This window comes from Trichogramma pretiosum, unplaced genomic scaffold, assembly GCF_000599845.2.
Source record: "Trichogramma pretiosum strain Unisexual culture from Peru unplaced genomic scaffold, Tpre_2.0 scaffold11, whole genome shotgun sequence".
In the NCBI taxonomy this organism is placed as follows: Eukaryota; Metazoa; Arthropoda; class Insecta; order Hymenoptera; family Trichogrammatidae; genus Trichogramma; species Trichogramma pretiosum.
In genome coordinates, this window is record NW_019641702.1 from 1,773,547 (window position 1) to 1,791,365 (window position 17,819).

Consider the following 17,819-nt stretch of genomic DNA (forward strand, 5'->3'; position numbering starts at 1 on the left):
TAAGTATGTAGGTCGATTAGGAAGAAAACGATGGTTGCAGTATAGATCACATGGTATAAGGCTCATGACTTGCAGCTACAAAGGGGGCAACGATAGAGAATTCACATGGCACTAAGACAACGTCGAGCACGATGAAACAGGCGATTTCGTTGCTGTCTAGTTACCTGTAACGCGGCACCCATACACTCCGCTACTGCGAAACGCAGACTCGAGCGTGCACCTGCTACACAGTATAAAACAGCTCGGGGCACACAAATTGTCATGCATTATTTCATGATCAAATATTGCGCGAATACCTTTGCATCTCGCAAAAGACACTGGCACGCTCCAGATATATATTTCAATAAAACAATAATGAAAATGTGTAAAAGAATGTTAGGGAAAAAGTTTGAAAGACAGAAACTTTCAGAATTGTAGAATTCAAGTTGTAAAAGGCAAGTTGGAAAAGTATTTCTTTATTTATTTCAAAAGATGGCAAAATGTGTGAGGATTTGTTTCTTTGGAAAAATTTTATTGACTTATAATTGACTTATTTGAAAAGTACTGAAAATAATTCAGAAAAAATTCAAAGCTACTCATTCTTTGCTTACAAGATAAAATTTTTTACGTTTTCATTTACCTTTTCATGAAAAAAAATGAGTAGAATACATCTTTTTTAAAATTACTCAGCTTATAGAATCTAGAAAAAGATTAATTTTTCCTCATGAAATATTCCTCGAGGCAAAAGATGTTCTCAAATCTCATGCGCACATAAAGGAAAATTTTTAAATAGATCAGCCAAAGCTGATACGCTAAAATACTTTTGTTGTTACAAAAATGTCTTCCGTCGGATCAACCAATATTTTTTCCGTTTATGTACGTGACCTCTCGCTGTGTCGGCTGCTATATGCAAATCTCGTGGTTTGAACAATAAAAAAGCGGAAAAAAAGATCGAAGAAGAAAAAACGTTCAGTGACATCTGATTGTTCGTAGTATAGGGTCATATGTACGTACAGATTTATATTGAATCCTCGTTATTTGCTCGTTTTCCATTGGGTCGCAAGAATGGTAAAACAGGAAGAGAAGGAGGTAAAGAGAGAAAAGTAGCAGTAGTCCGCCACGCGAGTGTGACTGTGTGTGTGTACTGTATACACGAGCTGTACAGTGTAGGACAAATCGATGAAAGAATATAAAGTTACGTGAATATATAGGTAGCGAGTCGCTTGGTCAAGCTTGCAGCCACATGAGCAAGTTTCCCTTTACAAACCTCCATGTATATGAGACTGTCACTGTGCATGTGCCGTATACGTATATACAAATCTGCACTCGAATCCTATAGCTAGCACACGTATATGGAAGTTGCACGAGGCTTGCCAAGGGATTTGAAATCGCTGGACCTAGGACAACTTTTAGACTCGCGTAATCTAGCACAGAGCTCGTGGATAGGGATTTCGGCTTCTTCAAGACTATATGTACTCAAGCAGTGTTCTGTACTACTGCTTCAGTCTGCTCCGCGGCTCAGCTCTATCTTTTACTGTGTTGTTGCTCTCTGCTTCTCTCTATTTGTTCGCGTTCGTGTTCTGTATAAGAAAGCATCTGTCTTGTGTAGTGCTTGTGTAACTGATATGGTCTCGTTACACTGATCTCTCCTTGACGTTCCTTAGGCCCCTCACTTTATCGCGATCGATCTGCTGACCTCTCGAGTTGAGTGTAAAATTTTTTTCATATCAAATGAAAGGGCTTGATTATATTTACTTTATATCTTGTTTCGTTATATATCTTACGATAAATTGTTTATTTCTTAAAATCGTGTAGAATTTCTATAAACTTGTAAACTGAAATGTACCAATGCTTTTTATTCTGTAATAATATTTTTTCTAACTTGAAACTTTCACTAAGCTCCAACCTCATTGGTATAGCCAATTTCTTTATTATTTCCGGTTTTTTTTGCTTCAGGTAATGCGGTAAATCCCAATAGTATAAACTGTACAATGAGATTTTACATTTATTTAAAAATCATAGCATGAAATTTTTATCGTTTTTTATACGATTTAATTATTTAAAACACGGTTCCGAAAAGCAATCACATTGATGTTCTTTTAGATACATACACTATTTGTTTTCGAAAATAATGACGCTTTTTACGTTGAAAGCAGTAAAATTCTTAAATTTGTATGTATGGTACGTACAAAAAATGTCTTTAATATTATGTTTTAAATGTGATATTATTGAAAGAATAAACTTTAACATTCATGTAATATTTTCTCAGCCAGCATATATTGAATATTCTACAATATTTAAAATACGCATTACAAAGGCAAATATTACTTTAAAATTGATCGTAGCTGTAGACATCTTGCATAAGGCGATTTTGGCCATTTATCTTAATTATCTTAATATTCAGCAGACAGGGACGAGAGACAGAGATTTCTTTTAGCGCGCACGAAGCAGATGTATTTATCCTCCATTGTTTGTATTAGTGTCTAGATGCTCGTTCTATGTAGCTTTGCAATGTCTAAGTGCTGTGTAGCTTATATTAGTTCGCGTAATCCTTCTCGATCATAATTAATTATCGCAGATACTCAAACTCTCTCAATGATATAATAAAGCAAGAGCTAGTATGATTGTCAAGCAGATCATGTTTTATTCCGGGTCTACGTGTATTAAATGATTGACAGATGGAATTACGTAAGTATGCATTCGTTGTAATATTAAGCATAGGATATTGCTTGCGACAGGTAGTGTCACAGTAAGAACGTTGTGCGTCGACTGTCCAATGGTCTATGCAACCGTGTATATGTAAACTTGATGAGATTGGGATGCAACTTGCGTATTATAGCACGATTTGTAAGCAATAACACTACAATGGCAAAAATTCTCAATATTTTATGAATAGCCTTGCCGAAGAAAATGTTTGTTCTACTAATATTCTGACATTGACTTATATGATTATTTTTGTTTTCCCACTTGCAGATTTACAAATAAAGGTACTCGCCATCTAACGGTGAAGGCTCAAAATGATATCGTATTCAAAGTCATTGAAAATTTTTCCAATATTTTTGAATAAATTTTCATATCCAAATCATTAGAAATGCGCTCTATAGTTTTAACACAATTGTATCAAAAACAAACGCCAAAAATGAGACCAAAAAAGGTAATGATTTCATAATAAATGGTCGAATTAGGACATTATTAACGTCGTGCAGATATTTCTACATGAATTTATTTACTTTAATTAATTAATTATTCAGTAGACTTACTATTTTAAAAATTCATTGGAAAGTAAGAAAAGGATAAAAAAAGTAAAGATGAACTAAGATGTTTAAATTATTTAAAGAGCATAATAAAATGTAAAGAACTCTGAAATAAATCACAACATTTTTTATAAGGCAAGTATAGGAGAATGCCAAATAAAAGCTAACATTGAAAATATACCAAATAAATTTAATACTATTATTAAAAGCGTATTAAGTTCTGAATATTATATATATTTCTGACGCTAACTTTGAAATTAAAGGACAGCGGTAATGAGATCGTGAAAAAAAATTGATTCATCAACAGGGGAAAACGAACTATGCTAGTAATAGCACTCGCATAATTATGTTCGTCGAATTGAATGTGAATCTAAAAAAAATTGAAAAGCTTGGTAAGTTGTTTAGTTGAAATTTCACCGATACAAAACTTGCATTTACGTATCAAAAGAATTGATACGTACGCTCACAAACACATGCCAAAACTGCAGTCAGCTTATATATATCGATGAGAGTCCGATAGTAAAAGGGACCCTCTGTGCTAAACTCCATAAATATTCGCTTGGATAGCGGATGGAGCGCAGTAGTAGTGATTGAAACAAGGCCGACGCTCATACACGCACGTGCGCACACATGCACACGGAAGGTCGAGCAGCGCAGAGAGAGAGAGAGAGAGAGAGAGAGAGAGAGAGAGAGAGAGCACAAAACAGCGACGAGTAGTCTGGATTCGCGCAATGACGAGACGGAGAGAAAGAGACACGAGCTCTGATGTTGTCAAGCTTGTAGGGCACCAATGTGAATACGCTGCGAGCCAAAGAGAACATAGGGTGAGAGCTGCTGTTGCTGCTAGCATCGTGAATAATTGCCAGCACTGGATTTTGTGTCCAGTGCACATATATACTATATTTACAAGTACTGTTCTCTCGTTTGCATCTGATGATACTTTGAATTTGAACAAGCGTATTGGTATTTCATCCGTATGTGAGTGTAGGTGAGTGAACCTTTGTTTTTGACGACGACTACTACTACTGGTACTACTACTACTACTTTATTGATGGATGCTCAATGTCTCTATACAGGTATCAACGCTTCGACGTTTGATTCTGATCCGACAGATGCATTGCCTAAACGTATCACGCCATGCACTCGCACCCTCTTAGGTCATAACTTAGCTAAGAATACCAAGGTTGACAGCACTAATTCATTGTGGAGCTAAGCTTTTCATAACCTACCATTTTATGAATCATTTACTTATTAGTTGATTTAGAAATTTTTTTAGGGAAACTATTTTGAAATTCACTAGATATATATCATTATCAACTAGTGCGTTTAGTGCTGCATCTAGCAAGTAAAGCAGAAACTATATCAGAGTTCTCTTCATATACATCGCAATTGGTTACTAATATTTTCATTAGTTCATACGTAGTCGCAATCTTATTGAATTCCGTAATTGTTATTATAATTAAGAAGTCAACTCTATCAAAGAGGTTTGAAATGAGGTTTTCATCACTGCGTGCGGAAAGTGCTACTTTCGCGCACGGCTGGTGATCTTAAAATCGACTTTCCGCACGTTTTAACGAAAATTAGTTTATGCAACTGGGGCGGTTGTCCAGCTTGCACTCGTGCAGATCGACAACCTCCCGCCCTCGTTGCGTAACTATTTAAGGGAAAATTAGTACCCGAAATTCAATGAATTTTTGATTTTCGTGAACGAATTAATATGACGAATTACTATGATATCACGTGAACGTGAACTAGAGATCTCTAAAGTTATTTCGAGTTTTGTACACGAAAATCAAAAACTTCATGTACGAATTTTCCCTCGAATAACTGAACCCAAAAATTAAATACATAGTCAATACAAAGCCATCAGCGTGCAACTGTTGGGAAATAAATAAAGCATACTAGTCTTATTAGAATTTAGGCAAGGAGGCAAATAAGTGAGCGAGTCGAGAAAGCGAGAGGAAGGGAGATTTAATGGTGGTTAAGGCCGTCGTCGTTGTCGTCGTCGTAGTGGCATCTCTACTACTAGCGGCACACAGCTATTACTACGACTAACACTACTATCTCTTTATGAGATTCCTTGAACGAGCGTTTTATGCGTAATTCGGTAATTTACGCGGTGGCATTGTCGCGTCTGCGGCATTCGAGAGCTCGTGGGCGCGGGAATTTCGCGTATCCTAATAGCGCGAGGCGTTAACGCGACGCCTGTTTATTTACGCCGCGCGGCGAAAGATGCGAAATTTATTCTCTCGAATCTATAACGCGCCCGCACTGATTCGTTCCTGCACTCGAGGGAAAAAAATACTCATACTCGCGCGCCCGCGCATGTGTACGTGTACGCTACACACAAGAGATGCTCAGGTAAATTTAATAGCGCAGTATCGCAGAACTTTTCGTCATTCGTCTTCGTTTCGAAGTTTGCGCTGCTGCACACGCGCCGAGTGCGGCTTACATATTCACGAGAGCACGGCACAGATATGGTCACGGGGAATACGCGCAGACGCGCGAGGGTCTACTACTCGAGTGCATGCGCATCTTGTACAGAGACGGGTCCAGTCATGAAAAAGAAAATGTTATATAGATCTTTCGAAAAACGAGTTGTGCGACATGTAAGTAGGTATGTGCTTTTCTCTCTCACTCGCTCGCTCTCTGCATGCCTAACCGATATGGATACATATTTGAATGTGATCGCTTATATAGCACCTAGAAGAGGGCAAAGGGATGAGTAAACATTCTCGACAGCCAACGGCAGACCAAGTGGCACGCGTGTACACATGGACAGGCGGGCAAGAAATACTGTATTCGCCCTGGCTGCTCCTCGCCTCTGTGTACCTATACGCGAGCTCTAGTTCTATGCAACCGATGGACTCTACTGTTTCCATAGCATACGTCTTTTTCTCGTTCTCTTTCTTCTCTCGTGTGCACTGGGCCACTGCTGCTAGTGCTGCTGCTGCTGCTACTGCCGATGTTACGTTGCGCACGATCGCCTTTCTACAAAAGCTCCGTTCAGCTATCTTTCGCCTCGCCTTTTTTCTCTCATCTTTTATATATGCTCGAAACGAAGTACATGGCGGTTGTATCTCGATGACCAGAGCATGGAGAGAAAGAAAATAAAGAGCCGGTATAATACGCTTGGCTCTGCCCAGACTAGAGTATCTCGGGATAGTCGAGCTGCAGAAATAGTAATGGCAGTAAAGCAGCGAGAGTCAGACGTGGGTATATATATACAGCAATGGAAAGCAACAACGAGAAAGGATGCGGGTATATCGCAGCAGTTATTCTTCATTTGCGAGCTCACTCGCACTTTAAATGCCTTTCGCATCTGAAACATTCAATTGAGCTAATTGCCAACGTCGTTTATCATGCAATTTTAAATTACGCGTGCGCGCGAGTATTTTTTCTCCCTCCCTCTCTCTCTCTCTCTCTCTCTCGGGAAAAAGTTTAATTCTTCGTTATGGCGGACGAATTGTCAAAATTACTTTTGCCAACAAGCTACGGCCGCGAGCTTGAAGCCTCGAGGTATATTTATTGAATATTATAATTTTTACGATGGTTTTAATTGGAGTCGGGAATTAATAGCGCTAGGCGCGTAACGCCTTTCTCGCCCAGATACATAAAAAGACAAGCTGTATACTTATCCTGACACATCGCAGGCCATATAGTCGTATCAAGCGGCGTCAAGTCGTTCCACTTGCTATAACATCGAGAAAAATAAGATTAGGAGGTATAATGGCTAGCTGGGACAGCTAGATCTCGGTGCGCGCGGCTACCGGAGGTGCAAAAGTGCATCGTTTACGCGGCAATAAGAAGAACTTACTTTCCCCGAAGCTAATAATGAACAGCTCCCTCGTCGCCTCGAGCGTAAACCGCACGATGCTCGCAGCGCACGATACCACCTCCTCCGCTATATATCTAAGGAGTTGGACTGCGCAGCGGCTTATACGATCCTCTTGGCTCTTTACGATGCCAACAATGTACACACACTCTCGCGCGCACACACGCTTGCGTGGGCGCGTCCGCTCGCGTTCGCACTCGGAGCTTTTATGCTATATACAGAGAAAAGCTCGCAGTCGCCCTCTGCTACTTTCTATATTATATTGATACCTTTTCAAAGCTTCCAAGAACAACAGCACATAGGTTGTAAAATTCGTTGCGGGCATTATTATGTCCAACGCAGCACGGCAAATAGACGCTGCTGCTGCTGCTGCTGCACATCGGTGAGAAAAGTAGAAAGAGAAATAGAGAGATGGGAGGAGATAGAGCGCGCATGTATATAAACTATATCTGATACTGTACTACACACAGATATTTTACTAAGAGGAAGCTAGCAGCTAGTATGTGAAGGCTTTGGGTGCGGATTTACTCTTTGAAGGAAATTGAAATAAATGGCCTTGGACTCTCTCTCTCTCTCTAGCTCTCTCCGACTCTCTCACAGCCTCATTCGCGCGTATAACTTTGCACCTTCGCAGCTGTACCATACGTACATACACATAGAGCTAAGCACGTGTAGAAATGGGCTAGAGCTTGCATACATTATGGTCCTTCGCTGGCTGCCGACTCTTACCGCACACCATCTATATATACGTGTACTTCGAAGCTTTTGAGATGGCAGATCCATTCAAGATAATAATATCAAGTTTCGCACATTTATTTAGAATGCCTTATTACATTTTGCGCTCGTAATCTCTTGTCTAACGATTATAATTCATTTAATTTTATTCAAACAACGTTTTCGGAAGAAAATTAACGCAGAATAGAAATTTATATTTGTAATTTATAAATTATATGCTTAGATAGCGTTATTTATACTAAAAAAAAACCTTGAAACTTTATTAACTGAATAATTTCAAGCAACGACAATATCCGAGAGACACTCGAGGCTGAATAAAGCGAGCGATATCAGCGTAAAAAATATAAGAAACTTTTATAAGGCAGCAGGTCTGTGAGAGGTGTACGCGGAAGTGCGTGCGGCAAATAAAATCTCTCAGCTCGGCGGCGCGCGATACGTGTGTGCGGCTTGCACGAGTACTACTGTGCACCAAGTGTGTATTCGTTGACGCGCACGATCTATGCGCGCGAGAGCTGAGAGAAAGAGAGGCGAGGAACGGGAGGGGGGGGGGGGCGGGGAGATTATATAACATCGTCGACAGTGAAGAGCCATTAAGTGCCGAGCGTGTACGCAAAACCGAATTGAATTAGGAAGTTCTACCAAGCACATGTCTTGAATTTGCATTTAGCGCTGCTGCTGCTGCTGCTGCTGCTGCTGTCGCTGCCACTGCCGCCCGTCGCGTCGCGTATACCGAGCGCGCGTCACACGCTTTCCAATATACGTTATGTGCTGCTGCTGCTGCATCGCGAGGATATGCACTGCCGAGCAAGCCTTGATGTATGTATTGTTGGATCTCACCAGTCCCGATGTATGTACGCGGGCGTCCGTATCGTACAAAACGCAGCTAGATATCTTCCCATGGAAACGAGGGAGGAGGGGCGAACACATGCACGGTACGGCGGATTGGTTGTGTCAGTTGTCGATGCTTGATTTGAGACTGGCATAGTATATACGTTATCGTCTAATTTTCAGTTATTTCAATTGCACCTATATAGACTCTATGATAAATAGCGCGGAGCAAACCTAATTTCAACTGTAATAATGCTACGTATACTCGTGCCTGGTGGAGGCAAGGAGTGCGACTGAAACAACGACCAAACTAGCGACAATGCAAGAAGAGGAGCTTCGCTCAGTCGAGAACCTATATAACTCGCGCACAAGTGTGAATTTGAAGCTGACTGTGTACAATGTTATATACAAGCCGCGGTATGGCTCATTCTCGCGTTTTGGTATCTGGGGATTAGCGCGACTCCGGCACAGGTATGTACACTAGACTGTCCGTTATTTCCCGAATTGCTCCAATCCTCGCTCTCACCCCTTAAAAGTTCATCATTTGTTCGATAAGTTACAAGTTCACTAGGAAAAATAGAAAATAAATGTTCAAGTCCATTTTTCCGTACGAAAATGAAAATTATCGAAAAATCCAACTACACCACGTGAAAGCTGAGAAAAAACGCATAATACCATATTTTTAATTATTTTTCTAGTTTAATTACATTGTCATTTGTACGAGTTGCGATTACAGCGAGCCGCGAGTCGCGCGTTTGGGCGGCCGGACGAGATTCGATACCTGTTTTTTCAATGAAACTTCAAACGCTCGTAACTTTGGTTCTAATGAACGTAGATAGGTTTTATTACCCTCAAATTAAAGGTCTTGATCTCTACTTTGACGTTAAAATATCTAAGATAATCGTCTACGCGCAGTTTTGTTGTAAAATATCGAGAAACAACGCTTATATGCTGTTTTTCTTCATTTTTTAAGTATAACGTGTGTGCACAATTAAAAATTCTTTTCGGAGGGTTCCCATAAGTATTGTTTACTCATCATGGGTGTACCAGGAAGTGAAACCCATCGCTAATTCCAAGTTTTAGCGATTTTAAGTGGTTTAAAACTTCAATTTACATTTTTTTTTAATTTCCCCATGTTATTTAAATGGAAAAAAGCTGACGCGTGTTGCACTATCTAGAGTTAATTAATCGCGATCGGACAGTGATTTTCTTTCATTGTGAGCCAAATGATGAACTTTCAAGGGGTGAGAGCAGGAATTGGAGCAATTCGGGAAATAACGGACAGTCTAATGTACACCTGACTGAAATCGTCGTTCCGCTCGCTTGAGTATTATGAGCAGACTTACAAGACGAGAAGTTATAAATGTATATTCATGGATGAATTGATAGAGTCGCCTGATCGGGGAGACGAGTGTGAGTACACTTTTAGAAGTCCTCATTTTGATAGGACACATGTCGCTGATTAATATTTCAGTTTCTTTTAGCTTCAATATACGTAGCTGCAACGAAATAGATATTCCATGCGAATAGGATTAACGACATCCACGAAAGCGCATTTGATCATTTGAACAAGGATCGATCGAACGGAATGAATTTTTTACCGCAGTACCCGGTCACATATTCTCGTTTCGTTTGTAGATTAATGCGGAAATAAGGGCTGTTTAGATTAGCGCGCACGCAACCATAACAATAATGGGATACATAAATACAAAATTCATGGCTCGCCGCGAAATACACCGGATTTGTATGTTCGCCCAGTGTCAGTAATATTACCACACCACTTGAGTATATATGTACTTGCATACCACTTTGAATGACTATTGAAATCCGTGCCTCGGCTTCTATATCGCTGCTTTTGCTTTTGCTGCTGCCGCCGTCGCTGTGGCTATACACAAACGATGAAAATGACGTGTTTCATCGATTAACTGGCATTGCATTATACGTGGCACGAAATCCGTGTGTATGTAAGTTTGACCGTGTGAGAGGGGTCTATGCGTGTACTATGGTTCATATATATGCATAGAAAGCAGTGCGTGAGTATGACGTTTAAGCTCGGATGATGAGGCTCTCTCATCACTATCATCATCATCATTATCGTCGTCGTCATCATCATCATCATCATCTACGTCGCGGTCGTCGCCGCCGTCAACGCCATCGCTGCACAGCTGTATATATGTATGTGCACCAACCCATATAGTCAAAGCTATATTCAGCGACGCGCCAAGCGAAATAAAAAGCGATCGTCGCTGGAGTGAGCGACGCCTGACTATGGAGCGCGCGACGCGCGGCGTATTCGTCAATTCAAGCACAGTCCTCTTGCGTCGAGCTTGCGCAAGCTCGTACATATATACGTGCGGTATAGGACGATGCACAAGCAGATGCTATACAAATGCGTGTGTATAGTCGAGCTTCATGCATTCATGCGTGCGGTCATCGTTCATCGGCGTTAAATGATTCTCTCAGCAAGAGGCTACGCTTCGTTACACTTTGCCTTGATAAATCAAGCCGTTATACGTGTGTAGGCGCGTGCATCGGCGACGAGGGGTGGGTGCGCGCGCGCCTGTATCGATGTATGCAAGCTGCACGCACGCAGCAGCCACGTACACACGTAGCACCCCCGACACACAAACACTCGCACACATATTGCGTGTCTCGACATAATTTTTGGCTGGATGATCCCTCGACTGCTCGAGGGGCTTTATTATGTCGTTAAACGGAATTTATTACACGCACACACCTCGAGCGCGCGCGCGCGAGCCGGAGCCCGAGATCTATGTTTCGTGCCGAGCTGGCGGCGGCGCCACGCCAACTACTTGTTATAAACTATACACGTACTAAACGTACTCACCAGTTAAATTACCACGATGAACGTAAATCTTAACCGCATCGATGTATAGACTTTCCAAGGGTGAGAGAGAGCGAGCGAGCGCAACTCTCTCTCACTCTCTCTCGCAACGCACGTATAGCACGGAGCTCGTGTATACTACTGCACGCAGCGCGCCGCTCACAAGCAATAAAACCCAAACTTGAAGCTGACGTCTTTAGCGGAGAAATTACACTTATTGCGCGACCTAATGAATATTTGCAGTTGATTGCGGCGCTCTCCCATGCCAAATAGCTTTTGCCACACGTTATCCCAATTACTACATGCTCTCACGCAATATATGTATACAGATAGCACTATGTACGCGTTGATGTTTTTTTTCTCCTCATTTTTTTTTTTTTTTTTTGATTTTTTGTTATTGCCGACGAATTCCCGATGCGTCGTCGAATTTTTTCGTATCGATCAACGAATGGCCACGAGCTTACGCTTCACTGTGCTATATTCCAATTTTCTACCTCGCGTGTATATTTTTATTCTTTTTTTTTTAACTTAGCCCAACGGTAGGAGAGCCGCTTTTCTGGCATGCATTCTGCATGTACGCAAGGCACAGCTCAACGTTGAAGCTACATGCGAAGATATTCTATTTTCATCGAAATTACATTTCATATACACGCAGTGAGTTTCAGTTTCTCTCATCTTCCACTCGGCTCTCTCTCTCGCTTCTCTTCTATTTTCAGCCACTTTCAAAACAAAATTATTGCAATCTTGCATTTCTGCAATGCTCCGTGTCTAGGATATTCTGACCAAATTCGTTTAATATTGAAATATCTATGCAGGCTTATAAATAACAATCATAGCAATACTCGAACTCGAGTTGTATATCATTCAGAGAAACTTACGGCAAATAATCATAACTTTTGAGGTCAATTTTCGGATCATTATTTCCATGCATCAACCTAACAGATGCAATTATTTATTTTTATTCAAGTATGATAACAAAAGTAGAGATGCTCAACAATGATAAAAAAAATGCACTAGTGATCAAAAAATGACCATTTTCAATGTTTTAGCATGCATTACCATTAATTGGCTTGTTTTTGTAGATTCTTCTGTCACAATTGTATTAAAAATATCCAGGCAATTTCAGACGAATTGATAACGGCAAATAATTAGTTTTAAAAAATTTAGACCAGTTTTCGACCACTTTGAATACGACCATGTTACTTTAAGCTTCCACCGCTAGATGGCGAGTACCTTGATCTGTAAATCTACAAGTGGTAAAGTAAAAATAATGCTATAAGCCAAAGTGAATGTTTCAAAAGAAAAAAAAACAATTTACTCGGGTCTATTACTTCGATATGGTTATTAAATAGTTTAAAAACGCAGAACAGCATGAAATCAAGAAATATTTAAAAAACTTTACACTTTTAGATTGTATATGTCGAATTTTAGTGGTTCATTTATGCCCAAGAAACTTTTTCGTTGGCCAAAAACTAGGCATAAAATATTGAGCATTTCTACCAGAAATATGCGCAAGCGTTGAAAGTGATGCATGCGCAGGTTAATGTAGAAATACTATCGACGGCGCTGATGAGGACTTTTACTCACGAAGCAAACACCATAATTATTGTGGCAAATGTAGCCGTGCATCTGAGTAGTCTTTGGCCATATAGCTATATACGCTCGCTCTCACGCATGAAACCCAGCGAGAAGCGGCTTACCTTATCGTACCTTCTGTAATACACATGCCACCAGTGCTGGCGCTGCTACTCTTGCATTTTGTTGTTCGTTATGCGCGGCGTTGCCTACTCGCTCTCTCTCTCTCTCTCTCTTCCCCTCCCCAGTCAACGAAGCTACAGCTTTGAAATTCAAATATGCTATCGCGCATCATGCAAGTTTGAGCTCGCGTACGTATAGCAGACAGACAGACAGTGATAGTGTATGCTACATCTGGCAGCACTTCTTTTTCGAAAACAAACGCTATGTATATTACATATTTGAAAGTCGACTCGTGTCGAAGAAGGAGAGAACTCGTCGAGTTGAGAGAGGGAGAGAGGGAGAGAGAAAGCTTGCCTTTTTCATTCGGACAAATAAAATAATTTGAAAACTTTAGAAGAGTCTTTTACATTTTTTCTTCCACACCTGAATAAGGGAGAATGTGAAATTGGCGCTGCGCTCGGGCAAGCAGCTGCTTGCGCGCACACCGAGTACAGATTAAATTTTTTTTCGATTTTCAAGGACCATGGCAATTTCCGATATCAAATATGCATCTACTTGACATTGGGTCCTTTTTTTCCTTTGCCCAGCATCGGGCGAGCTTTTTCTCTTGCATGCTAATCTACGACTCATGCGGCAAGTATTGCCGGCGTCGTGTTAATTTTGAAAAAGTATTGGAAATTATTCGCGCACCACACGGGAGCTTACACACACACACAGAAAAACGTCTGCCAATCAATGCCGATTTTTCATCTTCGGATTCTCGCATGAAATTCTCCGTAAAATATTATCGCGTAGGAAAAGTTTTCTCGGCGATGAATAAATAAAATCCTGAAATAGAAAAGGGTGTGCGCAGTGCGCAGTGTCACCGATCGCTGTATCTAAAATTTCATCTTACTTCACTCTCGTAATGCATAAAAAAATCCATTCCCACTCGTGAAAGTGGGTATCTTTACGTAGGTGAGAGAGAGAGAGAGAGAGAGAGAGAGAGAGAGAGAGAGAGAGAGTATCTTGGTACAGCGAAGGTAAATGGAAAGATATTATCGACGCTCAACAGCCGGGCGCGTCGCGTGTACAGCGTCGCAAGAGCGTTGATAGTGGTAAAACCTTCGTTTAGTCAGACCTACATCACATACGTAGTAGCTACTCTCTTATATACACTGCATCTAGTGTACTAATGGTTGCAAACGAGAGAAAGAGAGGGAGAGAGAGAAGGGAAAAAGAGGGGGCCGTTAGTAGTAGCATCAGTAGCAGGAGCAGCAGCACTAGTTTCTGAAGATTCTTCCGTTGTAAAGCGGGTTGACTATAAAATCGATCGTGGACGCGGGTTCGATGTCGGTAATAGCTGCCGGCTCAAACGACCTCTACATTCCTTTAGCCTCCTCTAGCTATCCTCCTATTGCTAGATTAAACTGCCTTTTAGTTTGAGCTTAATGATGCCTAAAGCAAACTTTAATCATGGATTAATCCTTCGCATCTCTTTTCCTCGCTGCGTGTATATACACCGTGCTTGTGCAAAGCAGTAACAACCAAGGCCATGATGCGCAAGCTGCAGCGAGATGTAAACCTCAAAGCCTGATACATGCGGCGGGTTTGAATAAAAAAAACTGCTCACGCAAGTACGCATTTCGTGGCTGAAGTTGTAAAGAGAGCAAAATAATAGCGCAGAAACAAACGCGCGAATCGACGGAAAATACATAGACGACGCGCACACTCGTGCTTGCAGCGCAGGCTAGCTCGACGTTTTTGATGCGTTACAGAGCTTTCTACAGAGAAATGACGCGCCAGGCAACAGCAGCAGCAGCAGCAGCAGCAGCAGCACAGATAACGCTCGCACATCCGCATATATGCTATTCACGCGCACCGAAGCACCAACAAAACCACAACTGTGTTAAGAGTTGGGTCATGTCGAGAGGTCAAAAAGACTACTGCCGCGCGCGCGATATACGCGTTCACGCTCACACTCCCACACGCGCACACACACACACGTTGACACATCAACGCAGACGGCGGCGGCACGTATATAACCTACGCAGATATAGATGTATACACGCATCGTCGCTCTACCGTACATATATAGCCGCAGCACAATGTGCAGTGCGCGCCTTTGTATTCGTGCATATTCGCCGCTACGCAGCAGTACCCAAGTACCCGACGAATGTACAATTTCAAGTTGGCGAGGCAGTAGCGCGCCGGCAGTAAACATCTTGCGTACTTTTACATCTCGCTCCGCGATGATGCGGCAGTGCGGGCGACTGACTATACCGTACGTAGAGCACTGGTAGCAGCAGCAGCAGCAGCAGCAAAAAATAAAAACGAGAGTGAAAGGAGCTGAAAAACAAGCTGAAAAGTCGACGGATGCGAGAAAACGCGCGAGAATGCCACACATTTCTCGAATCAGAGTGCAGCAGTCTGCAGTTGCGTAACCGCACACACGTATTCGAAGCTGGTTTCTCTCCTTTCGCAGCTGCTGGCCAGAGCTAGCCAACTCCCGGCATACAGTAGTCCAGCTATAACGCGCGCGACTGCGCGAAATATGCTTTACTTTTTCTCCAAGTCATAACCAATTAAGTACTAAACAATGGTACTCGACCGAAATCTTCTTTTGTCCTGCTGGCGAGCTAGAGCTGCAGTGCCGCCCTGTTATACGTAGTTTTCTTGCTAAGAGCTCTGACTTTGCCCCGACGTTGCTTCACCTCTCGCGAGCTTTATTTCCCTTCCATTAAGTTTATTTCTCTCTTCCTCGTCTCTTTTTCATGTTCACTTGGTTTTCAAATTCTGAAGATTAGCTCGAGCGTAATGACGTTTTCAGCTCACGTGCAGGGCGTACTACTACTACACGACGGCGCGCATAGAGTAGCAGCAGCAGCGGCCGCGACGCATTGCCGAGCGCGACAATTATCTCAAGATAGCCGCTGGCACCACCCCGTTCCTCTCTCGGCTATATAGCTCCGGCTGGCTCGCTCGCTCGCTGAGCTCGTTATTATATACCCTGGCATATAAGCTGTCGTCATCATGTGCATTTCGTCGTGAGTACTCGTTGTTTTGCGAGGAGTGGACACTCAACGCGTCGCTCGACCCACTTCACGAGCTCCTACAACGAAGGCCTATACATGTGCACGGCCTTATATACTGCAACAAAAGTCTTTGCATCTTTTAACACTCTCTCCCTCTTTTCTCTTACCTCTGGGACATGCTATTTTATTCTCTCTACATTTGTACCCTCTTTTTTTTTCTTATACTTCTTTCGCGACGTCTATGCGTTCCTCGTACTGAGCACATTTATATAATTTGAATCCTTCTTTTTGTTTGTTTCATATTTTTTTTTTATTTATTAATAATCTATTACTATAGATTTCGCAACGCGATCACAGGGAAAATTTTGCAAATTCATAAAAAATTCAATTGAATAATTGTTTAAGCATTACGCTATGAGCAGCGCGTGTGTAAAGATATATGTACGTAACGCGCTCACTTGCGCGATATTGGAAGTGCACGTCTACGCGCGCAAGCCTGTATACGGCGACTCTTTTTGTATACGAGACACGTTTCCTCTCTCAAACACGCTCGGCACACCGTTAGCCTCCCCCTTCGCCTTTGCCCCCATTGACGTTACTGCTGCCTTCGCGACTTATGTGCGCAACGACGACGACGACGACGACGACGACGACGACGATGCCGACTACGACGATGACGATGGGTTGTACATTTTTACCTCTACGTGTAAATATAAAATGTGCGTGAGTCTGCGAGTTTGCAGAGCGTACAGGCGCGCATTTCTGATTCGAATCTGCTTTTAATGTATTGCTCTCGCGCGGCGTGCACCACCGACCAACTCTATTTATACACGTCTATGGGAGTGCCAAAGTGAACGCCACCAGAGAATGCATAATCACGAAAATTTTTACCGTCCCGACTCGTATAATAATTTTAATCCCCTCACCCTATCTCGAGCCCATTCGCAAAATTGTGGGTAGCGGTAAGACTCGCAGAGTGCCGTTGGTCTAGCAAATTTGGACTTTTACTTTCTCCTGGGATTCGTGCAAGGGACGATACTCTTTTACTTTTTTTCATCATTTTTTATCCGTATTTATTTATATATATCAAAATCATATAATATATATGATATGAAAATGTGCATCCTTGATTAAAAGTCGTTGACCGTAAAAAGCAAATTTCTTCGGTAATAATCATATTTTTACCCATCGAAAGAAAGACCAATAATGTGTTAAAACTTGTCACATTTATTAGCAAAAATTGCTATGATGGCTAGATAAAATATCTCAAAGTTCATAAGTAGTCATTTTCGTACAACTATAATAATTATATTTTATTACATTAAAATACTAATCAGCTAAAAGTAAATATTTTTCATAATTTCAACATTCTTCATCATAAATCGATGTGCAAACAATATGGAACATTTAAAACTTTAAGTATTAATTAGACGTAATTTCAACTTGCGAAGAGGTATCATAGTTGCAACAAACTTTTTTAATTTTCCAACGAATTTTGCTTGAAAGTAAATTCTCTTTGGCATTGGCTTCAGAAAAAGCATAAAAAATGATTAAAATGTATAGTGCTTCTAAAAAATTTATCTATATAATTTTTTCGTATGGTTTTAATGGTTTAATATTTCTTGGAACTT

General features: G+C 41.4%; 1 protein-coding gene across 1 annotated transcript in view; it reads left to right on the forward strand.

Annotated features, from left to right (window-relative positions):
• LOC106653804 (nephrin-like) overlaps positions 1-17,819 on the forward strand; it is a 212,266-nt gene that overhangs the window by 90,290 nt on the left and 104,157 nt on the right. The gene's annotated exons all lie outside the window — the stretch shown is intronic.